Genomic DNA, 16,652 nt, shown 5'->3' on the forward strand with positions numbered 1-16,652 from the left:
GCTTCTAATTATCGTAGTAAGTTCTGCCTTCATGTGAATCGATGACGTGCTTGAGTTTCAAAAGCGGGGATGTTTTGATTTGGGACCTCCACTAACTGAACTCAGACTCAGGCCGGCTTAAACGGGAGAGGGGCTCACTGGCCCTCGCCTCTGGGGCTTCTGGAAGTGGTGTTGCCTCAGGGGAGCTCACCACCGGTCAGTTCCCTTTTCTTGCCCATTCCTGCGTGACTGGTGTCCTTTAACCAGGTGGTGGCACCGGGGCTGCCCTCGCCGTGCCCGCCGCCGCTGAGAGGCTCTGTGTTGCTGCCCCCCCCCCAGGAGCTTCTAGGGCTGCGACCCGGCAAATGGGGGCCGCTGGGTAGGGCGATGCAGGTCGTCCACTCTGGTCTCCCGGACCTGGGGTGTCGGAGCAGGAAGCAAGGTCTTTTCCGTGTCCCAGGGTGAGCTGACAAGATGGAGTGGTGAGCTCGGTGGCATCCAGCAGAAGCGTGACTCGTGTCCGTCCGTGCCGCGCTGAGAGGCTCCAGCCCCAGGACTCACATAGGCCTTCTGGTCCGCACAGGTGCCTTTATGTGTCTGTGAAGGCTCTGGAGGCTGGCGTTCCTGGGGCCCCTGAGGAGTCCTGCGGTCTGCCGGAGGCCGGCTTCGGGTGGGGACCGGAGCCCCCACACCCCTGCCCAGTTCCGGATGCCGTGGGAGGGCCCTGCTCTCCCTGTGAGCTGCGGCCCCCCTTGGCCCCCCTTGGCCCCCACGCGTGCCTGCAGCAGGTCTGTCAGTCATCGATGCGGCTCTAGGACGCTGAGCCTGAGGCTCGGGTTCCCCAGGTGGCCGATGGCGCTGCCCCCGCAAGGTGGAGGGGGGGCAGGAGGGCAGCACAGGGCAGCGGGGTCGTGGGCTCGCGCGGCTGGGCCATAGAGCCAGGCCCGTCCCGAGGTTGGGTTCCGCCATCCGGACGGGGTCCCCCCAGCCCTCCCTGCAGCCGGTCACCGGCCGTGCGGTGGAGCTGCGACCTTGGTGAGAATGTTCAAGGCGTGTGGTGGTGTCTTTGTGCCCGTGTCTGGAACAGGGTGGGGGCCCCAGAGGCAGGACTGGCCGCCCTATCTGCGGGGCCCCTCCGTAAAATCGTTAGGGAATTTGGGCTGGCAACGGCAGGACGTCAGCCTGGGCGCGGGTGCCCGCAAGGGCCGCGAAGCCGGCCGCACCTGTCGGGGGTTTGCCTCGGCTGTGCCGTGGGGACTCCCGGGGTGGAGCCCCCATCTGTGACTCCGCTCAGCGTCGTATTTGGGAACACTGGGCAGCATCCGGTGCGCCGGGCAGAAGAGGGGGTGGGTCTGCCCTGTTCTAAAGCGCCCCCGTGGCCCTGTGTCCCGGAGCGAAGGAGGCAGGAGAGGAAATGTCACCGGGACCCAGCTCCACGTCAGGTCAGGATAGGAGGGAAGAGGGGGGGCAAACGTGAGCGCGAGCCCTCTCCGGATGGGCTGCTCCCCACCGTGTGCTCTGTCCCCAGCGTTTTTGTCACGCACGCCCGTGATCAGGTCCCACGTGGATGCTTGGCCCGGAGTGTGGCGTTAGTGCCGCGTGGGGTCCCGCTGCGCGGATTCTTGCCGACACTCGGCACGGGGCGAGGAGTGTCGTGGGGACACAGGCCGCGGCGGAGCGATGTGGTCAGGCGTGCGTGTCTCGTGACACGGTGAGGAAGCACGGGACTGTGGGCCGGTGGGCGGTGCTGGGGACCCCGTTCATTCTTTGGAAAATGGCTGAGGGGTGAGAGCCCCACGCCGACCCTGCCCTTCCCGTCCAGATGCTCCCAGACCCGTCCCTGCCAGGGGTGGTCCGGACTCGATGAGGGCGAGTTTCTGTAGAGAAAAAGTGAATCCGTCGTGCGACCCTGACTGAGTCGGGTCCAGGGGACGAAGACCAGCGGGTGTCACCTCCCAGAACCGGGAAACCAGCAGGTGAATGAGCCTCCGGTGGGAGAACACCCCCCGGCCTCTGAGGACCTCCCGCCGGGAAAGGAGGACAGAAGGAGAGTCTGAGCTGGATTGAGCCTGTGGAGCTGATATCGGTTCACAGACACTGGGGACAGAAGGACACGTCACCCGACACGGTGGGGGCGCAGCGTCCTTCAGTCTGGGGAACCGCCCCAGGACAGGCAACCTGGTAAGAAGGGAACGGTGTGGTGGGGAGACCCCCGCCAGCCTCCGTCTGGGGACTGACCTTGTCACTCCAGTAAACAGACTGGGAAAGTGCAGATGTGGCCGGAGCAGCAGGGACGAGTGGCGGTCCGGGCGTGTGACGGTGTTGATGCCTGATGGCTGCTGACGGGCGCGAAGAGGTCGCGGCGTGTCGAGGGGGCCCGGCTGCTGGCTCTGGGCTGGACGGTTTGCCCTCTAGGCTCCAGGCTCCGAGCGGTCAGCGCAGAGCCCGACGCGGGGCTCGAACTCAGGAACCGTGAGATCGTGACCCGAGCTGAAGTCGGACGCTTAACCGACTGAGCCACTCAGGTGCCCCGGAGATATGTTTAAAAAGCCACGTGTGGTGTGTGTGTGTGTGTGTGTGTGTGTGTGTGTCTGTGTGGCATGAGTGTGTGTGTGTGCAAGTGTGCACGTGTGTGTGTGCAGGATGGCCAGCCACCCTGTGTGTGCCCGCCCGACGGTCTCGGTGGCAGGTGGCGGCCAGTTGACCCCACCTCTCACGGCAGCACACGGACGGTCTGCCGTGGTGAATGTGGCCTGCCCTCTCTTCTGTGACACTCGCTGTCCCCTTGCCAGGCGTCTGCCCCGTCCCCTCCCAGAGTGAGGATGCCCCGGACCCTCCAGGATGGTGGACCTGGCTGCTGCCCTGCTGGGACACCGTGCTGGTGACACGAGGGCGGGCCTCGGCGAGGTCCACGCGGCGCCTGCTGCGTTTCGAGTGAAGCGGAGCCTCCTTCATGTGCACGGGAGCTGCTGGCGTCCCCGAGTCTCCCCTCGGTGCCGTCTGCCCGCCCCCCCCCCCCCCCCCCGTCGCTTGGGAGCCTGAGGTGGATTCGTCTCCCAGGGGGCATGCGTTGGACACGACATCCTGCAGCCACCGTGACCCAGCGGGAGGGGGAGATGTGCGGCCTGGGCGTCCCTCAGACCCGGGCAGTAGCCACCGACCGTGCCCTGGGTTTCTCTGGGGGTGGCCCTAAAATCGCCCAGCTCCCGTTGGGGTGGATGTGGTGGGGGGGACGCAGAGGCCACCACCTGCTGGTCCCCTGGGGCCTGTAGTACGCGGGGCTCCGGCCCGGCACCCAGACCAAAGCCCCAGGGAGACGCGTGATAGGCAGCTGACGTTCAGCTGGAGTCGGCACAAACCAGTGAGACGTGTGAGAGTTCTGGAAAGGGGCCCCACGTGACAGGGCTCCCACTCACGCCCGGCCGCCGCGGAAGGGCCTGGAAGCCCTGGCGGGGCGGGGGCGGGCCGGGCGGGACTGAGGCCTCCGGCGGGGTGGCGTGTCCGGCTGGGGTGACGGAGTTTCTTCAGGCATCTCCTTGAGAACGCGAGGAAGCCGGAGCAAAGGCGCCCTCCCTCTGGCAGGCAGCGCGGTGTCTTGGGGCCCAGCCGTCGGGACTGTAAACACCCGAGCCTCTCGGGGTCTCCCTCAGCCCCCCCCCCCCCCGAGACGAGCACGATGTGGGTCGTCTTTTTCAGTTGAGGCAGAAGTCACACGATAGCTGATGGAAGCGACGAGAGTACACAGCCGAGGGGCATTGGGTGCGCCCGCCGTGTTGCGCGACCGCCACCCCTCCCTCCTTCCAGGACGTTCTCAGTGCTTTCTCTGCTGCTTTTCTTCATGACCTCGCGTGAGATTCTGTCCACACCTCGCGGTCGCGTCCGCGGTGCCACCACGCCTGGCGCTCTGACGTGCCGCGCACTAAGTTCACGCTCTCCTGTCCGTGTGTGGGGGGGGTCTTTCGTCGGGGGCGGGGGGCTGTTCCATTCCCGGCCAGACCCGTGGGAGGCGCTGTACGGACTCACCGCGGAGACCCCGTGGCCAGGAGACTCCTGCCTGGAGGGTGTGCCAGTGCCCTGCCCCTGCCACCGTGCCTCCTGCGTGACTTAGGGACTTTATCACGGAAGCCGAAAGCATCTCAAAGCCGTGTCCCCGACACGCGGCTTGAGGGGCTCCTGAGCCCCGGCCGGCCCGGGTTCACCCTGTCGCTCCTGGTCACTTGGAATGGGTGCCATCCTTTGTGGGCCCTGGCGCCAGAAGCCCCTCTCCCGCGGTCTCCCCACGCTGCTCCTCGTCCCTCGAGTCAACCTGGGCCGCGTGATCTGGCAGCGGCTCCCTCATCCCTGCCGTCGTGGGGGCCGCCGTCCCTGGAGCGTCTCTAGAGCCTTTGGGCCTTGGAGTCTCCAGGGCGTTCTCTTCCCTGCTCACAAAAAATAGGCACAAAGGGGAGGCGCTCCTGCACGAGGACACGCGTGCTGTGAGATGGGGGGGGGGGGGGCAGGAGGCGGATGGCGTGCATGGCTGAGTCGCTTCTGTCCACTCCTGTGGTCCAGGGGCTCTCCCCAGAGCTGGGAGTGGGGAGCCACCGCGAGCCCCGCGTGGTGTCCTCAATAGGTTCCCGTTGCTCTCAGGGTCTGAACGTCCCACTGTACTGGAAAGGTTTGGGTTCGAGAAGCAGAGGTCCGTGTAAAAATGGGGCACGTGCCAGGGGCACCTCCTTGCACGAGAGCCCCGAGGCGGCGTCCTGGGTTGCCGAACCGCCCCGGGCCTGCGGGCACAGGCTCGGCTCCAAAGACCACTTTCTCCAGCCTCCGAGGGAGGAGGGCGGGAGGGAGGCTCCCCGGCACCGACGCCCGGCCCTTCCGTCCTGGGCCAGAGAGGCACAGCCAGCCCCAGGCGGCCTTGTCAGCAGCCATCAGGCCCCGTGGACACTTACGATGACTCGGCTGTGGATTACGGAAACTTGCCCAGCAGGCAGCCCTAGAACCCTGGTGGGGAGGCACCCAGTGCCCCTTGGCCTCGTGTCACCCGTTCCTAATGTTGCTGACCCATAGCAGGTCAGGGGGCAGGGCAGGGAAGGGCTGGTGGCCGCCAGCGGGAGGACGAGCAGAGCTGAGTCCCCCGAAGCCGGACCTGTCTCACAGGATCCTGGCTTCTGTGTGGAAATGCAGGCCTCGGGCAGAGGGGAGGGCGCCCGTCTGCCAAAACCAGTAGCAAGAACAAAAGACGGGAGGGGGGTGGGGCAGAGCAGCCTGGGGCCCCTCTGGGGGCCCGCCCTGCTCCCTGGGGCCTCGGGCCTGGGTGGGGGGGGGGTGCCTGAGTGTCTGGCCTGGCCTTCCTCCCCCACCCCCGCCCCACTGGCCTTTTGGAAGCGGGCTGCCCACCTGGGCCCCCATGGTCCCTCTCCCCCTCCCGTCTCCAGGATGAGCTAGCCACCCTCCCGGAGGACACCTCGCTCCCCAGGGGCAACCTCTAAGCTCAGGCTTTTCGTTTTGTGCCTTCCTGGCCAGCACGAGCCCGACCTCCGCCTCCTGCGGGTGGGCAAATCCCGAGTCTCCTCCTCCTCTGGGCCCATGCAAGATGGTGTCCCCGAGGGCCGTCCTGCGTACCTCTCCAAAGGCCCCCCCACCCCCCGGGGGTCGGGACCCCCACAGTCCGACGCAGACTCTGGCTTCCTCCCACCTTGCTGCCTCCTGGCCCTCCCCTGTCGGGAGTCCTCAGAAGCTCCTCTCAGGAGCCCCCTCATCCCTGCCAGGAGAGACCACTCGAGTTTGACGTCCTTATGTCTGTGGTGACTCCACTGACCCCGGCGCGTCCTATAAGTGACTTAAGGGTGAGGCAGAGCTCAGGCCCAAGCGGGGGAGCTGCTGGAGCGGCCAGGCCCCTGAGGAGCTTTGCCGCGTGGTCATGCGGGGTGGGGGTGGAGGGGCTGGCCTGGGGCGTCCAGGGAGCCGGGCCGTCTCCCCTCCTGCCGCACAGGGATCGGCAGCGGCACCCGCCTCAGGTTGTTTGAGGATTCGGTACATTAATACGAGCAAAGTGGCGAGAAGTGTGTGGGCGCAGAGCAGCTGTGGGCAGCATGACGTTTGTGGGTTGTTCCGGCCTGCTGGTGCCGAATGGAGGCCGATCTCCAGGCTTGGGGGGGATGTCGGCGGGTGGGCACGGAGTCAGCGAGGCCGGAGCCGAGGGGAAGGTCGGGAAAGCTTTCTAGAGCCGCGTGAGAGGGACGGCCCGCCTGCCCTGGCCACCGGTTGGCAGGGAGCAGGGTCGCGCCCGCCCTTCGGGAAAAGCAGCGGAGCAGTTTATTTAAAGGAAGGTACATTTTTGGGAGAGGCCTTGAAAGCACACTCATCGCTTAAGAGAAAAGAGGCAGTTTCATTGCAAACCCGCCAGAGACACGAAGTCCATTAGCAAACGTTTCAGCCCGTTGTATCCTTTAGCCTCCTGAAACTTAAAGGCAGTATTGCAATAGTGATTTGTGTCTCTTAACTAGTCCGCTACAAATAGCGCGGCAGACTGAGCTGGAAGCAGCAAGGAGCAGCGACGGTGCCTGGAATGGCAATCAACTGGCACGGTCAATCCCGGCAGAGGATTGATTGCCGAAAGGGACAGGAAGGAGCAGAGCCCTTCTGTGCCGCGGTCGTCCAGCCTCCCGGCTGCAGTGGCCAAACCAGTGTAGGTGGTTCCACGGGCCCCCTGTGCTCTCTAAACCCTCCCTGGCCTTGGGCCATTTCAGGGGGCCTAGTTCTGACCCCAGCCGCCCGGCCCTCCCCGCTGCCCAGGGAGCCACGTGGCTGGCATGTGGCCCTCGTCCAGCCCTGTGCCAGGGCACAGCCACCCTACAGCGTGGGAGCTTCCCGGAGACACCCCGAGTGTCGTCCGCACACTGCAGCCGTGGGCAGTGTCAGGGCGTGGACAGCGCAGGAGGGCTGCGCCCGTGGAGGTGACAGTCCAGGTGGGGGAGGAGACACTGTCTCACACACACACACACACACACACACACACACACACACACACACGGAGGTGGAGCCCCCGTGGGATCAGTGCTGTCCACAGCAGAGGCCTGGCGTTGGGGGCGTCTCGTCAACTCCACCCCATCTGGGACTCTGGCTTCTGCCAGTTCCTGCCCCCGTGGCTTTGCCCTGGATTCAGAAACCTGCTGTGGCTGAGTGAGAGCCTCTCCCCGTGCTGCCGCGCGCTGTGACGGCGAGCGGGGAGCTCCCAGGAAGCTGCTGCTGGGTGCACCCGCGTGCGTGTGTGCACGTGTCGGGGGATGCCCGCAGGGAATGGCCGTAGGTATCCAGGGAAAGGCCCTGCCGCACAGGTGACAGGAGGGCCTCACCCGCTGCAGAGGTGGGGGGGCCCTGGCCCATCCTCCACCCTTGCTCCGGGGATCAAGCTTCTGTTCACCTCGAAAATAAAACTGTCCAGTCTTACAGCGATGGGTTTCTTTGGGAATAGTAGGGGATCACAACCCAGAACGAGCAGGTCATGGCAGAACCCTAGTCCAGTCGGAGAACAAGGCCAAGGAGGCTCTTCTGCAGAGGAAAGTGGGGCCGTGAGGGCTGTTGTCAACGCAAAGTCCCCTGGAGAAAACGGGGGGCCGGAAGCAGAGTGGCCTCTCACTGGCTGGGCTGTGAGTGTCCCTCCTCATTGGCTGGGCTGTGACTGCCTCTCACCGGCTGGGCTGCTGCTAGGGGAAGAGAAAACCTTTCCTCTTTCTTAAAAAAAAATTTTTTTAAAATGTCTATTTTTGAGAGAGAGAGAGAGAGAGGCAGAGCATGAGCAGGGAGGGGCAGAGAGAGAGGGAGACACAGAACAAGAAGCAGGCTCCAGGCTCCGAGCTGTCAGCATGGGGCCCGACGCGGGGCTCGAACTCACGGACCGCGAGATCGTGACCTGAGCCGAAGCCACACGCTCAACCGAAGCCACACGCTCAACCGACTGAGCCACCCAGGCGCCCCCCAAACCTTCCCTCTTTCTGCTGGGGTGATACAGTAGCTAAAGCAGTAGCTGCCTTTGTCGTCAGGTGCGCCGATAAAGATAGCGGTGGGATGTGCGAGCACCCCCGTGGCCCCCAGACTCCGTGCTAAATGCGGTTTCCCCATATTGATGGTGATGGTGCCCAGGACAAGGACCCAGGGTGGGGTGAGTGAGAAGAGACAGCCAGGCCAGTGCCTTTATTTAAAATTTTGTTATTTTCGTTTATCGGTTTTTTTGACATCTATTCGATTCACTAAAATATTGAAATAAAGTTATTATTCATCTAAACCGCTGAGTTTTTGGCACCACCTTAAATTTTTCGTTCAGGTGAGAAAGGCCCTCCCGCCCAGCCGCGCCCTGCCTGCAGGGTTCCCCCGGGTTCCCCAGGCCAGCCCGCCCTGGATATGGCAGTGCCCGTGGGCTTTGGGGGGGTGGGAGAGGCAGAAGAGGGGGCCCTCCAGCGGGACCCCAGCCCTGCGGGCATGGGGAGCGGCCTGGACAGGCAGGCAGGGGAGGCCTGCGGTCACCCCAGCCCCAGGGAGCGGCCTAGAGCCTGCCCTCAGATACCTGTCCTGGCGTCAGCGCGGGCTCATGGGTTTTATCGCCGAAGAAGTAAAACTAAAGTGAAACAAACCCCCAAGGAATGCGTCACCAGGGCAGCCAGAGAGCAGCGGCCGACAACAGACGGTCCGACTCTCCTCCTGCCTCGAGCTCATCTTGGAGCGGCATAAGCCAAGGAGCGTAAAGGGCCCGCAGTGTGAACCCAGCCCCTGGTGTGAGTGTGTGTGTACACGTGTCTGAGCGTGTGTGTGTGAGCCAGTGTGACCACAGGTTGTGTGTGTGTGTGACCTAAGCCAGCTGGACAAGTCTGCAGAGAATTCAGGTGAGTAGAAGTCAACCCTGAAGGAAAATCTTGGGGCGCCCGGTGGGTCAGCGGGTTGAGCGTCCGGCTTCGGCTCAGGTCGTGATCTTGTGGTTTGTGGGTTCGAGCCCTGCACTGGGCCCTCTGCTGTCAGAGCAGAGCCTGCTTCAGATCCTCTGTTCCCCTCCTCTCTCCACTCCTCCCCCCCCTGGAAAATGGGTACACCTTGAAGAAATCATAGCCGTGCCTCTTTCGCACACCCCCAAATCCTGGCAGCTGCAGAGATGACCCACGAAATCTTTTGCGTTCAACCCTTTCCTCCCTTTGGTTTGCCAGTGTTTTGTGTTGGCTTCAACTGGACTTTGAGCATGTTTGCAAAGGCGGGGGGGGGGGCACGTGGCTCTGAGACGATAGCAGGACGGGGGAGCCGTGCTGGAGGGGAGCGCGTCCCCTTCCTGACCTTGGCCGTGGACCTGGTGTCCCGCTACCCGGCTTGCGGCGGGGGCTGCTCTCTGGGCCCCCGCCTGGGTCCTCACCTGCAGCCCCGTGGTGTCCAGCCAATACCATCAGAGCAACCACGCGTTTCCTGGTTTGTGTGTCACTTTATGGACTCAGCATCGGAGCAGACTGTCCCAAGTGCAGATCAAGTTCCAGAGTAAGATGCTCTGCATTTTCATTTTGGATTTAGCTGATGTGAGAAAGGGGTGGAGCCAGAGGCTCATGGGGGTCCACATGCAGCAGGTGCAGGGCACGGGGGGGTCACCGGGGTCCACGCACAGCAGGTGCAGGGCAGGGGGTCACCGGGGACCACACACGGCAGGTGCAGGGCACGGGGGGGTCACCGGGGTCCACGCACAGCAGGTGCAGGGCAGGGGGTCACCGGGGACCACACACGGCAGGTGCAGGGCACAGGGGGGTCACCGGGGTCCACGCACAGCAGGTGCAGGGCACGGGGGGTCACTGGGGACCACACACGGCAGGTGCAGGGCACAGGGGGGTCACCGGGGTCCACGCACAGCAGGTGCAGGGCACGGGGGGTCACTGGGGACCGCACACGGCAGGTGCAGGGCACAGGGGGGTCACCGGGGTCCACGCACAGCAGGTGCAGGGCACGGGGGGTCACTGGGGACCACACATGGCAGGTGCAGGGCACGGGGGGGTCACCATGGTCCATGCACAGCAGGTGCAGGGCACGGGGGGTCACCGGGGTCCACGCACAGCAGGTGCAGGGCACGGGGGGTCACTGGGGACCACACATGGCAGGTGCAGGGCACGGGGGGGTCACCATGGTCCATGCACAGCAGGTGCAGGGCACGGGGGGTCACCGGGGTCCACGCACAGCAGGTGCAGGGCACGGGGGGTCACTGGGGACCACACATGGCAGGTGCAGGGCACGGGGGGGTCACCATGGTCCATGCACAGCAGGTGCAGGGCACGGGGGGTCACCGGGGTCCACGCACAGCAGGTGCAGGGCAGGGGGTCACCGGGGACCACACATGGCAGGTGCAGAGCACAGAGAGTTTTAGCCATGGTGTTGGCAGAATGAAAGAAATACCAACAAAGCAAATCCCCTCCTCTGATTTCTCCTGGTGGCTCATGGCTTAATGTGTTCATTTCTCCCCATTTATTTTCTTCTATTTATAAGTTGCTAGCACTGTGTAATTTTATCTGGTTGCAGTCACAGAGAAGAAATGAGAATTTGATTTTAGGACCATCAGTAGAACGAGAATTGCTGTCATCTGGCCTGTCTCCTCCCTGAGTGTGGGGCTGAGCTCATGTGGCAGGAACCTTCTCTGCACTCATGGAGGCCTTCCATCCCGCAAGAAGCCCTACTTAACCCCACAAGGCTCCCTGTTTTGTTTCAGCTCTGTGTGTGTGTATCTTGAGGAGGAAAGGTTTACAAAGGGTGAAGAATATAGGTTTTAGAATCAAAAGTCCAGGGGCACCTGGGTGGCTCAGTTGAGTGTCCACTCTTGATTTTAACTCAGGTCATAATTCCAGGGTTGTGGGATAGAGCCCCATGTCGGGCTCTGCTCTGAGTGTGGAGTCGGCTTGGGATTCTTTCTCTCCCTTTCCCACTCTCTCCTGCTCGTGCTCTCTCTCAAAAAACCAAACAAGTCCAACGCGTGGCTCTAGAACTTACCTGCTGTTTAAACTTGGGCCTCCCAAACTCAGGGTCACATCATGTCACAAAATGGCTACTCGAGCTCCAGCAATCACAACCATATTCCAGTCAGGAACAAGGAGGATGAAGGGGGGAAGAGAGGAAAAGAACTCATTTCTCAGCGGAGGCAGCCCTCTTGAAGGAACTTTCCTAGAAGTCCCAGCCCATCATTTTTATTTCATTGGCAAACCCCTGCTGCAAGGGGGAGCTGACAAACATTTTTAGGGCTGCACAGCCAATACTGGGGTTGTGTTAAAAGGGGGGGGGGAGAGAGGGTGTTGAACAGGTGGTTAGTGGTCTTCCTCGGGCACCTGCTGAAGGAGGCTCCCCTGCCCGGTCTGCTTATCTCAGCCCCTCTTTATATGTCCATGGCACTAACCGCAGTTTGTAACTCTGGGTTTTGTCTGTGTCCCAATGAGAGTGTAGGGGCTGGGCTGATCCATCGCCCCCTCCCCGCCCCCCCTGCCCCCGGCCACTGGTCCACAGAGGAGCACAGCGTGGGTGTTTGCTGGAGGGGGTCTGAGCCCTGCCTCTCTGGGCAGGTGAATGAACCCCACCGGCTTCAAATCCATACATGCTCCCTCCAACTGGGGTCTCATTCATTCATTCATTCATTCACTCATTTATTTTTTAACGTTTATTTATTTTTGAGACAGAGACAGAGAATGAACGGGGGAGGGTCAGAGAGAGGGGGAGACACAGAACCTGAAACAGGCTCCAGGCTCCGAGCTGTCAGCACAGAGCCCGACACAGGGCTCGATTTCACAAACCACGAGATCATGACCTGAGCCTAAGTCGGACGTTTAACCGACTGAGCCACCCAGGCACCCCTATTTATTTTTCGAGGGAGCGTCTGTGAGTACGAGGGGGAGAGGGGCAGAGAGACAGGAAGACAGAATCCCAAGCAGGCTCACATGGTCAGTGGACTCCCCCCACCCCATCCCTGACTCTTCTGTTCTTTGGTTGTTTGGGGGGAATGAACTCTTGTTTTCTGGAAAGCAGACCCTTGCTGTCCTAACTGTATGGGTTTAAGCTGTTAGGACCCCAGAGGGAGGTCCAGGGCCTCAGCCTCCAACCCGAAGCATCAGGTGTGACCGCCCCTGACCCAGGACCTTGGTCTCAGACAGCGTGTTGCTGTCGGTCTCTCAGAATCCTCCCAAGTTCCTGTTTCTGACGTCTTTTGTGCAGGCGAGGAAGTAGCCCAGAGAGATGTGCCCAACCGTCCGAGGTCACTCAGGTCACCGGGGACAGGCCGGTCCCCTCCCTCCCGCAGCTGTTGGGGGGCGGGTGTTCCCCGTTGACACCAGCCGGATCTGCCACCCACAAGGGGCCCCAGTGGGTCCACTGCCCCCTGGGGACTCCTGACTCTGTGTCTATCCCCAGGTGACCTTGGCCCCCTGCTTCACCTTGGGTGACATGCTGGCATCGGCTGGGAGGCCTTCAGAGAGTCCTGCAAGGGGTGCATCCCCGCCTGAGCCCCGCAGAGCCCTCAAAAATGCCATCCTTCGCCATAAGGGACCCATTCCCAATCCTGTCCTGAGACTCGGGACAAAACCGGCCCCAAGTGGCTGACTGGAAGGCACTGGCTCAGGACTGCACCCCTTCTCCCTGCAGCACCCCCCCCCAGGATCCCCACCATCCCTACGGCTCCCTCCCCACCCTTCCTGAGCCTCAGGCCCTGAGGGTTTTTCCTCTCCATCCGTGGTGCGCTTTGCAAAGGAGCCCAAAATATCTGTTTCTAGAAGTGTTGGCCTTCAAGAGCTGCAGATGACTCACGTCTCAGCCGGTGTCTCCCTCCGTGGCGCCCACACCGCTGGGCCTGTTTCTAGCCAGCTGGGTGGCAAGCGGTGTTCGAACACCTGCGTAAGCCGCCGTCACCTTCTTAACGGCGGGCCGTCTCCCCGTTTGTTGGTCCTGAGTTCAAAGTGGGCTGGGTGCAGCCCTGTCCCTGACGGCCGATGTGCCTTCTGGATGATCGAGATTCTTAGGTGATCGGACTTTGGAGGTAATAATAGCAACGTGTCACGTTCGGGCACTGTTTCCAGGCGTGCGCGCTTTGTCTCTGGCACCTTCACAGGGAGACCACGGTGGCTGTCGTCGTCCCTGCCCCAAAGATGAGGACACTGAGGGTCCGAGTGGTCACCTGGCTTAGAGAGTAGGGGGTCTCCCAGCTCTTCCGTTCAGAGGGCTCCAATTTTCTCAGCCGCGAGGCAGAGAGAATGACACCTGCAATAATATAGCTTATCTCTGGGGATTGTTTTGAAGGGGTTATTGTGAAGGTGACTCCTTGAGCACACACAGCAGGGTGGCCCTCCTTGCACCTGTGGGTGTCTCCAGGGCGCCCTCCCCGCTGTTCTCTCTGCTGGGACTGCGGCTCCACTGCTCTGGCCCCTGGGGCCCCGGAACGTCCCTCGGGGCCCAGCTCCTCCCGGCTCGGTGGCGGGGCGAGTGCACTCAGTATCTGAGAGCCGTAAACTAGCTAAGGGTCTGTTAACGAGACCTGCTCTCTCCTCCCACCTGACACATTTCTGCCGAGACCCAGCCAGGTCAGACCTTGGAAACTGGCGCTCTGAGGTGGTTCTGGAAGGTGGTGATGTGGGGAGCACTGACCCTGTTCCCTGCTGCCCCTCCTCCTGCCCTCCTCACCTCTCAGCAAGCAGCCCCTTGGGCCGGGGGTAGCCCTCCCTCGTAGGATGTGGACCCCAGAGACGGGCTGGGGGGGTTGCCGGGCAAGAGATCCAGGTCCTGGAGAGCTGGAACGGGGCCTGGAAGGCCAGGGTGAGATCCAGTCACCCCCCCACTTCGGCCCTGCAGATGCCTTGCCCTCTGGGGTGGGGCTCAGCCTCTAACTGGAGGGGCCTCCCTGCCCGGTCTGGGGAGTCGTGACCTCATGTGCCCTTTCAGAGACTCTTGGCTTTGCTGTCCGCTCTCTCCCTGCCCTCCGGTGGCCACACAGAGACCGGCTCTGCACCGGCAGCCCCCCGCCTGTCCCTCCGCTCCAGAGGCCAAGGAGGGGGTCCCAGAGGCCTCCAGAGCACGTGGCCTAGGGGTCAGGGCAGAACTTTGTCATCTGGAGGTGGCAGTCAGAGGTCACAGACCCCGCCCAGGGGCCCCGGTCAGCCTCCTGGTGCAGGGGCTGCAGGCTCAGGCTCAGGGGAGTGCAGTGTGGGGTCACTAAGAACCCACTACATTCTATGGTGTCCCCACCCACGGTGAGTGCTCCGTCCTTAGCGTCTGTCCTTAGCGTCCACGGCTGCTGCGACCCACGGCCCGCTGTATCACAGAATTTATGGCACGAGACCACGCATCCAAACACTGGTGTCCCAGGCCCTTCAGGGCAGAGGGCCTTACGGTGGGAGGACGCGCTCAGGAAACTGCCCACGTGTGAAGGTCTGTGCTCCGGAAGACCCAGGGCTGGCAGCGAGGGCACTGAGGCCCTGCCTCCGGGGGTGCCTGACGGCCCAGAGGGAAGGAAAGGTGGCGCATGGAATACGGTGGCCCAAGACGATTACTGAGCAGTGATGGGGGGATTCAGCGGGGACCCCAGAGGGCACAGACCTGTGGACCTGGTTAACCCTCCCCAGAGGACGGGGAGGGCGGGGAGGGTGGAGGGGGTGCTGGGCCCGAGTGGGGAGTCTGTGGGAGGGGTGGCCTCCGTGAGCTCTGCCTCCCAGTGGTCCCTCTGGGGCCCTGGTCCCGTGAGAACAGACGAGCTGGACGAGACCTGACTGTTCGTGAGGTGCGGTCGGGTCGGGTGTGTGGTCTGCAGAGCCTTGTTCACTAAGCGGAAAGGAGTCGGGGGCAGGGATAGCAGAGCGTCGGCGTATGGGGGGGGGGGCGCCCCCTTTTCTTCTGGGCCTGTGGCTGCCAGCTCTTCGGTCAAACGGCGCCGGCCGTCCCAACAGCGGGCTCTGTGGTCATGCTGTCCGGCGGTGACTTTTCTGTCCCCCGGGTTGTGTTGCCCTTAGGCGGGTGCCGCATCCTCCCTGCGATCTCGTTCAGGTCCCTCACTTGTGGAGCATGGAACTGGCCAGCAGGGCCACCAGCCTGCCCGCCCACGGCTCACAGTGGGCCCTCCCCGGCCATCTGCCTCGTGCCCCTTCCCAGCCTCACCCCCGGCTTGGCGCTGCCCTGGACAGAGGCCAGAGGAGCGGGTAGCCCTGTTGGAGGGGCTCCCAGGGCTGTGGGTGCACCTGGCCCTCCCCGATGCACTTGGCCGTCAGGATGCCAGGGGCTGTGAGGAGTGGGGATTAAGGAGGGAGCCGGTCCAGGTAAAGGAAGTGCCCTGCCTGCAGGACGCCTTGCCCTTCCCCTGCACCCCCCACCGGCACCTGGTCACCCTCACTAGGCCACAGTGCCCTTGTGTGGCCGGCCCCAGGGCCGGGCTTCCTGGATTCTGGAGGAAGCAGACAACCTTGCCTCTGTAGAATGTTGTGACCCGATTTCAAAACCTGATGCCCTTGTCGTCAGCCCGGGGTGTGTGGCCTGGGTCGGGACTGGCCTTGGGTGACCCACCCCCTCTGGGTGTTTTTGCGACTCGAGGGGGACTCCCCTGCCCTCAGGGGCTGAGCACATCCTCTCCCTACACAAGCCCCCCGAACGGTCCTGAGCACGCCCACCAGAAGGGGTTCTGCTTACAGAAAGGAAATGCACACTCTGATCTGCCCCTTGGGCCTCCTAAGACTTCTGAGCCTGCTGGACACTGGCTGAGGGGCTCCGGGAGGTCCCCCCCACGATGGGCCACCTTGGAAGGTGCTCTGTCCCTGGGCAGGATGGTCCCTCCTAGCCTGTCTTGTCACCTGGCACAGTGCTGTCCTGGTCCTGTGGTTCCAGGGGTGGCCGGCCCTTCCAGGCAACACTGCCCCTTTCTTTCTTTAGATGAAGACACTAGCCTTTGTCCCCGTCACGGCCCTGTCAGTGAGCTGTTGTTCGTGGGTGCTGTGGCAGGTGCCGAGTGGGAAGGCCATCCGCCCCTTTCGGGTCATAAAACACATTTCACGTGAAAAAAGTGAAAACTCAAGGGCGCCTGGGGGGCTCAGTCAGTTAAGCGTCCGACTTTGGCTCAGGTCATGATCTCACAGTTCGTGAGTTCAAGCCCCGCATCGGGCTCTGTGCTGACAGCTCAGAGCCTACTTCAGATCCTCGGTTTCCCTCTTTCTCTGCCCCCCCCCCCAAATAAACATAAATCATTCTTGAAAAAAAAAAAAACAACAACGACACAGAAGGCCATTTTCGCTGTAGCATTTAAACCATCCGGGCAATTTATATCCACTAAAATTGTTTTCTGACTGAATCTCCCCGTGGCTCTGTTCATCTTCTGATGAATGAAGGGCAGCACGGAGGCCAGTGGGGCTGACCAGGCACCAGAAAGTCAGAAAATATAGTAAGACAGACGAATGCCACCAACACCTGACTCTTTAATGTTTATTATTTATTTTTGAGAGAGACAGGGCACAAGCGGAGAAGGGACAGAGAGAGACAGAGAGACAGAGAGGACAGAGAGAACCTGAAGCAGGCTCCAGGCTCCGAGCTGTCAGCACAGAGCCTGATGTGGGGCTCGAACCCACGAACCGTGAGATTGTGACCTGAGCTGAAGCCAGCTGCCTAGCCGACTGACTGAGCCACCCAGGTGCCCCAACAGCTCACTCTTTAAAAACCAGTCAAGA

The 16,652-nt window shown here is 62.4% G+C and overlaps 1 long non-coding RNA gene across 1 annotated transcript; it reads left to right on the forward strand.

Annotated features, from left to right (window-relative positions):
* The first annotated feature begins 1,551 nt into the window (after positions 1–1,551).
* LOC124525967 (uncharacterized) lies at positions 1,552–2,251 on the forward strand. Its single transcript, XR_006965589.1, has 2 exons — positions 1,552–1,690; positions 1,802–2,251. It is a non-coding gene; the product is annotated as an uncharacterized LOC124525967 (long non-coding RNA).
* Positions 2,252–16,652: the final 14,401 nt, after the last annotated feature.

This window comes from Lynx rufus, unplaced genomic scaffold, assembly GCF_022079265.1.
Source record: "Lynx rufus isolate CCGP_SWC_20201006 ecotype Redwood Valley unplaced genomic scaffold, mLynRuf1.p SCAF_5, whole genome shotgun sequence".
Lineage (NCBI taxonomy): Eukaryota > Metazoa > Chordata > Mammalia > Carnivora > Felidae > Lynx > Lynx rufus.